We start from the raw sequence: 13436 nt of genomic DNA on the forward strand, positions 1-13436 counted from the left end.
CATCATTACCGGTTGAACCAGGGATCACAGTCTCTGAAACAGAGATGGACTGTGCGGGACTGAAATGAGGGGAAATGTCTCCATTCCGAGGGTGGTGAATGTTTATAAATCCCCACCACAGAGGCGGTGAAGACTCAGTGATCGTCCGCACGTAAAACAGAGGCCGGCAGATGTGTGGAGACCGAAGGGATCGAGGAAATGAGGATCGGGCAGAAACACGTGGCTGAGATGGGTGAGCAGCCGCCATATTGCTGATGGTTAGAGGGGCTGAATTGCCTCCTGCTGTTTCTCACTTGATGTTTCAGTGTTCCTGCCCAGCAAGGCTCTGGAGGAATGTGAATAGAAATTAGTGTTTAGAAACACAAAACTGATTTAAATGAAACGTGAACATTTCCTTTTTGCGTCTGAATTATGTTTTGGACCTGGATGGGAATTGAGCCGGTGACTCTGTGACCTGGACGTGGAGGGAAAAGGATCGGGGAAGATATGGTGTGGAAAAATAATCATGTATCTGGGGTAAATATGGAATAATGTGGGGAATGCGGTGGATGGGTCGGGCAGCATGTGAGGGGCGAGGAGCAGAGTCACCGGTTCAGGAGGGAGTCCCTCCACCCGTCACCTGATCCCGTTTCCTGTTCACGTTTTTCTGCAGATCTGCAGCATCTGCGGGTCACTGCTCTACGTGTACGTGTAGCTTCAACTTTCACCTGTTCAGACAAGTCAGTGAGATCCGGATCTGTCACGTCCTCTCGTTGTGGGTGGACTTTTAAGTAAAATACTCAACGTCTATTTGAGTCCTTGTATTTATGAAAAACGCCAAACTTAAATTTGCCGCCAGCAGCAAACCAAAAATAACGTCAGCCAGCTGTCAACCTGAAAAATAAAAGGACTATTTCACTGAACAATGAAAACATATGAATATACGTAAAATAATAGGCAATTAAAATATTTATCATACTTGTTCAGGTTGACTCACACCTGACAATGCAGTCGTATTTAGTAGGGATGGATCGATGCTTAGGGGAGTGACCGGGAAGGATAATGTGTTTTTTTCCTCTCTGAACTCACAGAAGCGTTTCCCAAACGATGTTTGCATTGCGATGATTGCAGAATGTAAATACTCCGAATTTATCATGTCGTGACCTTGTTTGAACTCTCTCAAATTGGGGAAGTGAGACAATGTGCCTTTCTGTAAATCTCTGGCAAGCAACGTCAACTTGCGCTCGAATGCCAAAACATCCTCCAACATGTGCAGGGCTGTACGTCCTTACCCCGTTGAAGAGCTGTGTTCAGCGTGTTCAGGTGCGCTGTCATGTCTACCATGACGTCAGACACAAGCTGCGGGAGCGGGAGAGGGAGACAAGCTGTTGGAACTTCAGCGTGTGACTGCTATAGGCTGCAACTCTTCCATGCCCAAAAGGTTGGGTTGATCTGATCATCGGCACGCAGTGCACAACGGATGTGTGACTGTCACTTCGTATCATCAATATGTGTGGATTTGCTGGAGTATCCTGTGGTATCACTTTTGTTGTCCCTTGCCTGAAATCGGGGTGTTCTGTGCTAACCACTTGAAGACGATATTCCTGTGACTGACACCTGGTGAAATTTCTAATCTTCGGCGACTGTTATTTCGTTTACCCAGCGTGGAATGTGTGTGGAATTCTTCATAATTGCCTTCTCTCTACATTACTCTCTACTTTTCTAATTTACCATCTGAAGACTTTAAGCATTGTTTCCCAAGCTTGATAGTTTGGGAGCTATATACACGCATAACACTGTTAACTTCTGTTTATTTCATTTAATCTTATATACTGTTACGTACCCCGTGACGGGTCAAAGATCCAGCAGAAATAGAAAACACCGTGTAGTCTGGTATTGCTATAAACTAATGCTATTTATTAGTAACTACAGCAATATAAATGCAGATATATCAAACAGGTTATCAATGATTTTATATATATGTGTGTGTGTGTGTGTGTGTGTGTGTGTGTGTGCGTGTGTGTGTGTGGAAATAGGGAAGCCAAGCTTCTTCACGCCTCGGGGTGAATGGATGCCGTCTTACGGTGATGAGTGAAGTTCGTTTCAGTTCGTGGGATTGAGTCGAGTAGTGATGGAGAGAGAGAGGAGAGGTTTGAGTCTTCAGGTAAGCTGACGCCGTCGATAGTCCCGTCGTCCTCCGAAATCCTTTGGATGTCACCGACTGTGACACTACAAACGGGACCGTTCTTCTGTGGTGGAGTTATTAACCCAGGCGAGGGATGGACACACGAATAACTCCCCACCGGTCACAGCCTTTTCACACTGCGAGAGCCACTGATCGATGCTCCTGATCGATCTTCCAAAGCCCACCTTTTCCTGTGGACACAACAAAGCTCATTCAGTGTCCAAAACCATGTGTCTGGAGGTCTATCAGCGGACCTCGTACTTATCTCACCGTGCTGAGCCCCAGCTGTCCATCAAACAGTTCCTCCCTTCACTCTCTGTAAGAACACAAAAGCTGACAGTGTCCTTGTAAAAGTGTCAACAAGCTTGCACAGAAACCATAACATCGTCTCCGAGCAGTCTCAGTCAGTCAGTGACTCTCTCTCTCTCTCTCTCTCTCTCTCTCTCTCTCTCTCTCTCTCTCTCTCTCTCTCTCTCTCTCTCTCTCTCTCTCTCTCTCTCGTTAGGGTCAGGGTTAGGGTTAGGAGGTCTGGAGGTCTATCAGCGGACCTCGTACTTATCTCACCGTGCTGAGCCCCAGCTGTCCATCAAACAGTTCCTCCCTTCTCTCTCTGGAAGAACACAGAAGCTGACAGTGTCCTTGTAAAAGTGTAAACAAGCTTGCAGAGAAACCATAACACCGTCTCTGAGCAGTCTCTCTCTCTCTCTCTCTCTCTCTCTCTCTCTCTCTCTCTCTCTCTCTCTCTCTCTCTCTCTCTCTCTCTCTCTCTCTCTCTCTCTCTCTCTCTCTCTCTCTCGTGCTGAACAGCTCCCTCTCTCTTTTCGAAAACACAGTTCATAGGGGTAATTCAGGACCCCGTCACAATACTAATGAAGAGAGTGGTTTTAACATCGAAACCAGACTCCGTTAGTGATCTATTGCTGCTGGTACATAACAATTGCAACAACCCGGCTGTCTGAAGCACAGTCCTTTAAAATTGGTGAAAATGACCCAAAACATTGAAAAGAGCGGAGAAGAAGGAGTTTAACCAACTTCGTCCGGAGCCCTGAACAACGTCACAACCACAGTGAGCTCATCGTCTTGTTCAGCCCGGAGAAAATCATGCAGGAAATTCATGCAGGTGTATAAGATGATGAGAGGCATTGATCGTGTGGATAGCCAGAGGCTTTTTCCAGGGGCTGAAACGGCTAACACGAGGGGGAATCGGTTTAAGCTGCCTGGAAGTAGGTACAGGGGACATGTCAGAGCTGAGTTTTTATAAGCAAAGAGTGGCGTGTGTGTGGAATGCACTGCCAGCGACGGTGGTAGAGGCGGATACAATAGGGTCTTTTAAGAGACTCTTAGAAAGGTACATGGAGCTTGGGAAAATAGGTGGCTATGCGATAGGGTATTTCTAAGCAGATCTAGAGTAAGTTATATGGTCGGCCATACATTGTGGGCCAAAGCATCGGTAATATGTTGTAGATTTCTGTGATTCTATGAAATTCAAGGGAAATCTCCTATCCGACGGAGTGGTGACTAGTTGCAACCTGTCATCTCAGGGAGGGTGAGAGGGGAACGACAGGGATAGATTTTCATATACTGATATGGAACAGAAACATGGGTAAGGATCAGATGGGCCGAGTGGCCTCTCTAGTGTACATTTTGAGTGTGATAGAGACAGTAAGTACCTGACACACGGGATTTGATACAGAGCTGATTTATCTTTCACAGCTCCACAATATTAAACGCCAGTCTAGTTTAAGGCTAACATCAGCAGAACAGACTCCTCCAATGCTCAGTGACCAGGGTTCAGTCCTGGGTGCGATGAGCAGCCGCAAGAACTGCAGAATCTGACAGTAACAGTCCCTCATGAACCTGCAGCTGCCTTCAGTCACCGTGATGGTTAAACATTTAACACAGAGCTGATTTGAACTTCCTCCCTGATGTGAAGTTGCTGGTGTTGCAGCAGCTGGGATGATTGAGTAAAACTCTTTGCTCACTCCGGACAGAAATGTGGCCTCTATATATTGTGAACTCACCGGAGCATCACAAGGTGGGTTAACTGAATGAGTCTCTTTGCACACACGGAGCAGGTGAACGGCCGCTTCCCAGAGCGAAGCTGTTGGTGAATCTGCGATGGCCGACTGAATCCCTTCCAAAATGAGAGCCAGTGAATGACGTCACAGTGCTCTGAACGTCATGGCGATGTATCCAATCAGATCACGGGCATGGACACATGTTCGGGCTCTCCTTGTAGCGAGTGGGGCGCTGTCTTCTCCAGCATCTCCGCCTCCACATTCAAGGATCGGCGGCATTCAAGCGCTGGTGAACTGACAGATACAGCAGAACTAACGTGCTGTTGTGTTGTGATTCCCATACACAAGTCCTTTGCCTTTTCTACACTGTTAAAAGCTTACAAAGCACGTCGGTGGGTGAAGGACAACATTTCAACTCAAATAACTTTAGTCTCCATGGTGCCTTCTGATAAATAAAACATTTTCACAGTTCAAAACAAGTTGGAGGAACAAGACTTCATCTTCTAACTGGCCACAGTTCCGGCATCAGGCACAACATCAAACTCTCTGCTTCCCTCTCTGTATCAAAATGGATCATTCCTCCCCTTCATCAGTCTGTGACTTGGCTCAGTTTGTCTGTCTCCTTCGCATTCTGAGCATGCGCCACACACCCACTGAGATCACATTTTATTCACACGGCTGCGACTAGAGACTTTCTGATTATTATGTCCCTCCCGGCATTTGACGGTGGTAAACTCAGAGTCAGCAATGGCATTGAACATCGGGAGTAGGTGATTAGGCTTTTTCGTTGGAGATGATAAACTGCCGGTAGTGTGTGTCTGGATGAGTGGGTCGTTTTCAGACTGGAAGGAGGTAGCGTTTGGAGTACCCCAGAGATCAGTCCCTGACCACAGTTGTTCACAGTTTAATGTCCTGGCGGAGGCAGCGAGATGTGAGATGTCCCAGTCTGCTGGTGAGGCAGAAAGAGTGGAGTTGGGGGAGGGGAGGCTATTCACATGCAATTTCGTAGCTTTGCAATCAGTACATAGTGCACTGTGGGGCTGCAGTGCCGGGTTCCAATCTGCTAATTAGATTTGCTGACCACGGTACATTGATCCGCCGGATCCCAAATAATAACGAGGCAGCCTACAGAGAAGAAGTCATCACCCCGACAGAGTCATGTCAAGAAAACAACCTCTCCCTCATTGTAACGAAAACAAAGGAGCTCGTTGTGGATTACAGGAGGAATGGAGACAGGGACCAAATTCAACATTTCCAAATCTGTTATTGACACAAATGCACATTTTAATATTGATCATGACACAATGTATTTTATATATCGATAATGGCATAAAACATATTTATAGATGGTTACTGACCGAGACTCATATAACTTGTGTTCCGTGTGCTACCTGAATGTACTTGCCTGTGATGCTGCCACAAGTCAGTGTTTCTCTGTACCTGTACCTTCCCGTACTTGTGCACTTGGCAATAAATTCAACAGGACCTGAGAAATCTCAGTGAGATTTGATTAGTGATGATCATCTTGGCAGCTCGGTAGGTCGAATGTATGAGACAATACACTGTTAAATGCAAAACCCTGAGCATTGTCGATGATCAGAGGGATCTCAGACTCCAAGTTCATCGCTCCCTGAAAGAGACTGCACAGATTGATCGGGTGGTTAAGAAGGCAAATGGCGTGGTTGTCTTTATTAGTTGAAGCACTGAGTTCAAAAGTCGGGAAGTTGTGTTGCGGCTGTTACGAGCCTGCGGTCGTACTGTGACTGTTTCTTTAAGAGCGCCGGCGTGAGGAGGCGGGACTATGACGTCAGTCACAGGCTGACAGCGCTGACTGTGGACTGAACCATAAGAGAGAGAGAGCGATCTGCAGACAGGCAGTCGGCCAGTCTAGAGAGAGAGGGAGACTGGAAAAGCTGATCGCTTCAGTTAGTCGCAGCTGAGGCTTGGAACTCTCCTATGCCCGCAAGAGTGGGTTGATCATCGGTACACGGAACCACAACGATTGTGTGTGGCTGTCACTTCGTGTAATCCATAGGAGTGGGTTTTGGAATATCTTGTGTTAACCCTTGTCTGGGTATGTTGTGTGGTATCCCCTGGAAGACGGTATTCCTGTGACAGGTCACTTCGCTGATAACTCGTCTGTGGACGGATTCAGCGGATAAGAACTTCGACGGCGGTTGGTTGAAGTAACGGCCGTTTCTCTACGTTTCACCCTGGATTACAAATATTTCTCTCCCATCATTTATTCCGTAGATTACTGGACTTTCCTACTTTACCATCTCAAGATTCTAAGCTTTGTTCCCTCAGTCTCGATAGTCTGGGAGATATATTTACACACATATACACATAACACTGTTAACTTCCCTTCATTTCGTTAAGTTACTATATTATAAGTCGATACTACTAAAGATAATGGTTTTAACATCAAGATCAGACTCCACTGTGAACTCTGGTGCTGCTGGTTCGTTTCTAAAACGCCACAGTTTGGAACACAGTTTTATAGAACTAGTTAGACCACATCTGGAGTGTTTCATACAGTTCTGGTCGCCCCCATTCTCGGAAGGATGTCGGGGCTTTGGAGATGGCGCAGAAGAGGTTTACCAGGACACTGCCTGGATTAGAGGGCATGAGCTATAACGAGAGGTTGGACAAACTTGTGTTGTTTTCTCCAGAGCGGCGCAGGCTGGGGTGAGACTGGATGGACGTTCATAAGATTACGAGAGGAATAGATAGAGTGGACAGACGATATATTTTTCCTGGAGGTTGAAATGTCTAATACATTTAAGGTGAGAGGAGATGTGAGCGGCGTTTGCGTCTTTCCACAGAGTAGTGGGTAAACGGACATCTGTCTGGGGGTGAGAGACCAAAGCGGCCATGTGATCCCGGTTCCTGTTCACGTTTCTCTGCAGATCTGCAGCATCTGCGGGTCACTGCTCTACCTATACGTGTAGCTTCATCTTTCCCCGTTCAGACAAGGCAGTGAGATCCGGATCTGTCACGTCCTCTCGTTGTGGTGGACAATATGGTTTTTTTTCGGCAATATTTTCAGCATGTTTCATTCCACTGTTTTTACCTGCTGAAGTGCTGCCGATGTTTCTGGGTGTCTGACCCACTTGTGTGAGAATTTAGCTTTTTATAATTATCTGAGCTTCTCATAAATGTGTGCAGTTCAGTCAAGCTTCACTCCACTACTTCCAAAGCAACAACCCAGTCAGTCAAACAGTCGGCACAGTTAAAATAGTTTATTACATCTTTTTTTCATTTTGTACTATTTATATAATTTAACAATGTGATATTTATATTCTTATATTAAATCACAATTGTTAAAATCTATGGTTAAAAATTAGGTTCTACTTCTGAACGTATTTCATGATATATGCCGGTGCTATTAAACCTGATTCTGATATTAATATGGGAGACCCACCACTAGTCACCTGATCCCACTTACAGCAGATCGTAATGAGAGATTAAAGCCTTTTCTATTTATTTGCGTTCCTCAGAAAGAGAACTGTTCAGTTTCCTTCTGTGGTTCCAGAGCAGAAGCTCAGTCTGTCTAATATTTGCACACAATTAAAATGGGGAATTTGTTTATTATCATCATGTACTGAACGACAGTTCAAATCTTCCCTGACGTACCATCCACACAGATCGATACATTACAACGGTACATCGAGCTGATATACGATAAAACAATAACTGTAACAAAGCATTATTGCTGCAGGGAAAGTGCAGTGCAGATAGACATATGGTGCAGGGTCACGTCGAGTTATATTGTGAGGTCGAGTCCATTTTATCATTCATTTGGCTTGTAACTGCAGACAGGAAGCCGTCCTTGAGCCGGGTGGTTCGCTTTAAGGCTTTTGTATCTCTTCCCCGATGGGGGAGCGGGTTTGCAGGAAGAATGTCCAGGTTATGAGGTTCTTTGTGCACATGCCCTGCTTTTCTGAGGGAGAGGAAGTGTAGGGAGAGTCCATGGATGGAGGCTTGTTTCTCTGATGTTCTCTGCTCTCCAAAGTTCTCTGCAGTTCCTTACAGTCGTGGGCAGAGCAGTAGCCATACAAAGGCGTGAAGTATCGACGAGAAGCTCAGAGACCTCGGCCTTCACCCTGCCTTGTGTAGCTGGATCCTGGACTTCCTGTCAGATCGCCAGCAGGTAGTAAGAGTGGGCTCCATCTCCTATCTCTCTGACCCTCAGGACACATACCCCACAGTGTTTTCTCTTTGGCCCTCTCCTTTACTCTCTGTGCACCCATGACTTGTGTTGCCACCCACAGCTCCAACCTGCTAATGAAATTGGCTGACAGCACTACATTGATTGGCCTAACCTCAAATAATAACTTTCAATCGATCAAATGCCTCCCGACAAGGTTCAGTCCAAACATACTTTTCACGCTTCTTCAGGAGATTGGTCAGAGAAAGAGCGATAGCAGCAAAGTTCTTACGATAATATCCATCCATTCCCAGAAACCTTCCAAGAGCCTTCTTATCAGTCAGAATAGGAACTTGAGAAATTGCCTGGACTTTTGCCCGAACAGGAGCCAACTTGCTTTGACCAACAACATAGCCAAGACAGGTCACAGTGGCATGGCCAAATTCACTCTTAGCTAACTGTAAGGTCGTCCTGAGAAAGCCTGTCAAACGGCTTTTCTACTGCAGAGATATGCTCTTCCCAAGTGTCACTCCCTGTGGCTAAGTCATCAATATAGGCATCTGTGTGTTCTAACCCTGGAATTACAGAATCAATCATTCTCTGGAATGATCCTGGACCATTTTTCCTTCCAAAAGAGAAAACATTGTGTTCATACAACCCAGAAGGTGCCACAAATGCAGAAATTTCTCTACCTCTGTCCGTCAATGAAACACACCAATACCCTTTCAACAGATCAATCTTTGTAAGAAATTTAGCTTTTCCAGCCTTATTGATGCAATCATACTCCCTAGGGATAGGAGAGGATTCTGTTTTTGTTACTGCATTTACCTTCCCATAATCAGTGCAAAATCTAACACCACCATCAGGTTAAGGCACAATAACGCAGGGTGACTCCAATCTGATGCCAATGGACTAATAATACCATTTTCAGCATATATTCAATTCCTTGCTCAGCCAATTTACACTTTTCGACGTTCATGCAATATGGGTGTTGTTTGATCGGTTTGGCTTGACCAATATCTACATCATGTACTGCGACCGTGGTTTGCTTGGGAACATCGGGAAATAAATCTTTAAACATCAGGATTACTTCCTTCAGCTATTGTTGTTGCTTTGGCTGCAGATGAGCCGACTTGTTTACAATGTTTTCTGGAACAACCAAATTCATTATCCTAACTGGGACCATGTTTGACTTGTGAAAATTCTCAGACGAGTCAATTGTTTCATTCTCAGGGTTGCCAGATTCATATGTTTTGACAACAACACTCACAGATGGTGCCTGCTTGTCAAAATAAGGAGTTATTATATTTATGTGTACCACCTGTGTTAGTTTACGTTGGTCGGGTGTTTTAATAGCATTATTCAGATCATTAATTTGAGAAACTATTTCAAGCACCTTATCTCCGACCTGGTATTTTCTTTCTCAAGCTCACTTATCAAACCAACACTTCATTTTGTTTTGAGAGATCTTTAAGTTTTGTCTCACTGGACTACAGACTTGGTGTAGTTTATTCTTGAACTTCTAAACAAAGTCTAACAAGTTAACATGTACATCCCCATAAATCCACTGTTCCTTTAACAAGGACAAAGTTCCCCTCACTATAAATTTTAAAAAGGGTTCACCGAATGCAGGTATAGAGCAGAGTGGGGCCACTGGCGTGACCTGATTTGGTTTACCCACAACTTGACAAGTGCGACAGCTTCTGCAAAAGGTCACAACATCTTTCCTGAAATTAGGCCAGTAGAATTATTTCATAACTGTTTACAGTTTTATTCACTCCAAAATGTCGACCTAATGGCATACTGCGGGTCAAAGTTAAAATTTCAGCCATATAACTTTAGGAACTACAACTTGGTGAACAATTGCCCATTTCTCACTCGCTGGTATAGCAGGTGGCCTCCACTTCCTCATTAACACTCCATCCTTGAGATAATACCCTACTGGCACTTTCTTAGTCTCATCATCTGAGACTGCTGTTTCTTTTAAAGCTTCAATCTCAGGGTCTCGGTTCTGTTCTGCTATAAACTCCTTCCTACACAGGGATAAATCTTTCTCATCAGACTTACGACCTGAAATTGAAACAATGAAGGCAGAAATTCCCTGACGTCATAACATGAATCCCGATTTTGGCTATCATGGGTATCAGAATCATGCTGCACAGAACTGTCTGCATTGGCAGACTTTTTAGCCATACTTCGAATTCCTGCGCAGGAAGCATAAATGTTAAAATCCCTCTGTGGGTCGTCAATGGTTGTCTTAGTTGTCAACAGCACTGCAGGAACAATTTTAGGTCATTCCCTAACAGCAAACTAACATCTTCCAATGGTAAAATGGAGTATAATCCGATTTTAACAGGTCACAAAACCAACCCTGACAGTAAAGTTTCCTTGTACAACAGCACAGAAACCATGCCACCCCCAATGCCTTTAATAAGATTTACCTCACCAGTGTTAAGTCTCATCACCAAACTTTAGAACGCTGTCTAATATAAGTGACTGAGAATCACCAGTAACTTGAAGAATTTTCACTGGTTCTTGGGTTCACCCTTCCTTTACTAATACAAACCCATTTAACATAAAGTGATCAAATCCTTCTTAATTTGGACAGAACTCTCAGTCCATAACTGAGCCTCAACAGAATGTTCAGAACCCTGTGGGTTTACTGGTGCTTCAATAGACTGATCACAGGCATTCGGGACTGCCTCCTTTTCCTTTTTCTTCTTCAGGACAGAACAATTAGCCATCATATGACCAGCTTTCTTACAATAGTAACAACAAGACCAGAATATTTCTCTTTCAACTGCTTCCCTTCATCCTTACGCTTGTCACTCGTCCCAGCTGTAATTTCTGGTTTACCCTGGCGATCCCTGCTACTCTTTTGGAAGCTGTTATTCGGGGTAAACTTAACCTTATGAGTTAAAGCAAACTCATCTGCTAATCTAGCAGACTCCTGCAAAGTGGCAGCATCCTTTTCATCTAAATATGTCTTTATGTCATCAGGGACAAACTTTATGAATTCTTCAATTAAAACTAACTCTTTCAAGCTATTAAAATCATCATATATTTATCATCATCATATATAACATCATATATGTGCACCAGCGATCAAAACACATAGACTTCTCATAAGCAAATTACAGATGTCCGGTTCACAGATTTCCACAAATTTCTAAACTTTTGCCTGTATGATTCTCGGACCAACTCGTAAGCTTTGAGCACAGCTTCTTTCACTATGACATAATCATCTGCTCAATCAACTGACAAAACAGAATAGGCTTGCTAAGCCTCCCCCTTAATTACACTTTGTAAGAGAACCAACCCTCTTTTGGCCACTTTAAATTCTAAGCAATCTTCTCAAAATGCTGTAAGTATTTATCAACCTCTGTCTCATCAAATGGAGGTACCAATTTAATTTACTGAATGGCCTCAAACTTATCACCAGAGTCTAACGCTAGACCACTTTTCTGCAACCACTATCTTTTCCAGCTCGAATACCTCTGTCTTTCTGCTTCCTCCCTCTGTTTTTCTGCCTCCTCTCTGATTTTCTGCCTCGATAGCCTCAAATTGCCTCTGCCTTTCCGCAGCCTCCATCTTTAATTTTTCTCACTTGTACTGGAGCTCAAGCTCACTAGGTTTACTTTCAGGAAACACCTCCAAATCCTCCACTTTAAACACACTCTCAGATATATACTGTTCAGCTGTTATCCTCTGCAACTGTGCCCTCCTCATTGTCAATTTCAACATAACAAGTTTTATCCTTCTAGCAAGACTCAACAACTCAATCCGTCTGGCATCCTCTAATGCCTCAGAGGTTGCCGCTTCCAAACAATAATCAGCATCCGCTGCTGATTTTCCACACACAAATAAATCAAAAGGGACTTCCCCAATGAAATCGATAATTAATGACTATGCCCCCATAGATGTTCATATCCCAGATGCAGGCCCCAATTTTGTTATGAATTGTAAAGCTTTTGAAATGAATCAGCACCAATAGACTACACCTGGAACAACACACACACAAAATGCTGGTGGAACACAGCAGGCCAGGCAGCATCTATAAGGAGAAGTACTGTCGACATTTCAAGCCGAGACCCTTCGTCAGGACTGCCTGGAGTCTGGAGTCTTGAGATGGTAAATTATGAAAGTTCAGTTCAACCACGGAATAACTGATGAGAGAGATATTTGTAATCTAGGGTAAATGTAAAGGGAAGGCAATTACTTCAAATTCCACAGGTTCCATGGTGGTAAAACAAGAGAACAATCACTGTAGATTTTATCTGTCATCCTTCCAAATCCACATACTAATTACCACCCAAAGTGACTTGTCACAAGGGGTATCATCTTCAAATGAATTACCACACCACACCCAGGCAAGGGTTAACACATCAGTGGTCTTCATAGGATACCCCAAATCAGATCCACTCATACGGATCAAACAACGTGACAACCACACATTTGAGTACGCTGAATCGATAATTAACCCATTTTTGTGGGCATAGGGAAATTCCAAACAGTGACCCTTGGCACCTATTTCCCTTGTATAGATCCTTCCATTTTTCCTCCTTCATCTCTGTCTGACTCTGAGTGTCTGTGTCCTCAGTTAAAACTAAACAAGCTGGGAGTGATGTAAACAAGCTGCAAGTCAGACTGATTCACCTTCTTAATCTCTCTCTCTTAAAATGACAGTCCACAGCAAACAAAACCTAGGGATTCATAACAACTGACTGGTGTGCCAGTAGTTGGGATGACTGAGTGAATCCTTTCCCACATACTCAGCAGGTAAATGGCTCCTCTCCAGTGTGAACTCGCTGATGTCTCTGTAGTGTGGAAGAGCGACTGAATCTCTTCCCACATTCTGAGCAGGTGAATGGCCTCTCTCCGGTGTGAGCTCGCTGATGTTCCAGTAATCTGAATGACTCAGTGAATCTCTTCCCACAGACGAAGCAGATGAATGGCTTCTCCCCAGTGTGAACTCGCTGATGACTCTGTAGGTCGGAGGAGCGAGTGAATCTCTTCCCACATTCTGAGCAGGGGAACGGCTTATCCCCAGTGTGAACTCGCTGGTGTTCCAGAAGGTGGGATGACAGAGTGAACCGTTTCCCAC

At 44.4% G+C, this 13436-nt stretch overlaps 1 pseudogene; it reads right to left on the reverse strand.

Moving 5' to 3' along the window:
• LOC132389597 (zinc finger protein 208-like) overlaps nucleotides 1–13436 on the reverse strand; it is a 57952-nt pseudogene that overhangs the window by 21421 nt on the left and 23095 nt on the right.

The sequence above is a fragment of the Hypanus sabinus genome, unplaced genomic scaffold (genome assembly GCF_030144855.1).
Source record: "Hypanus sabinus isolate sHypSab1 unplaced genomic scaffold, sHypSab1.hap1 scaffold_61, whole genome shotgun sequence".
Classification (NCBI taxonomy): Eukaryota; Metazoa; Chordata; class Chondrichthyes; order Myliobatiformes; family Dasyatidae; genus Hypanus; species Hypanus sabinus.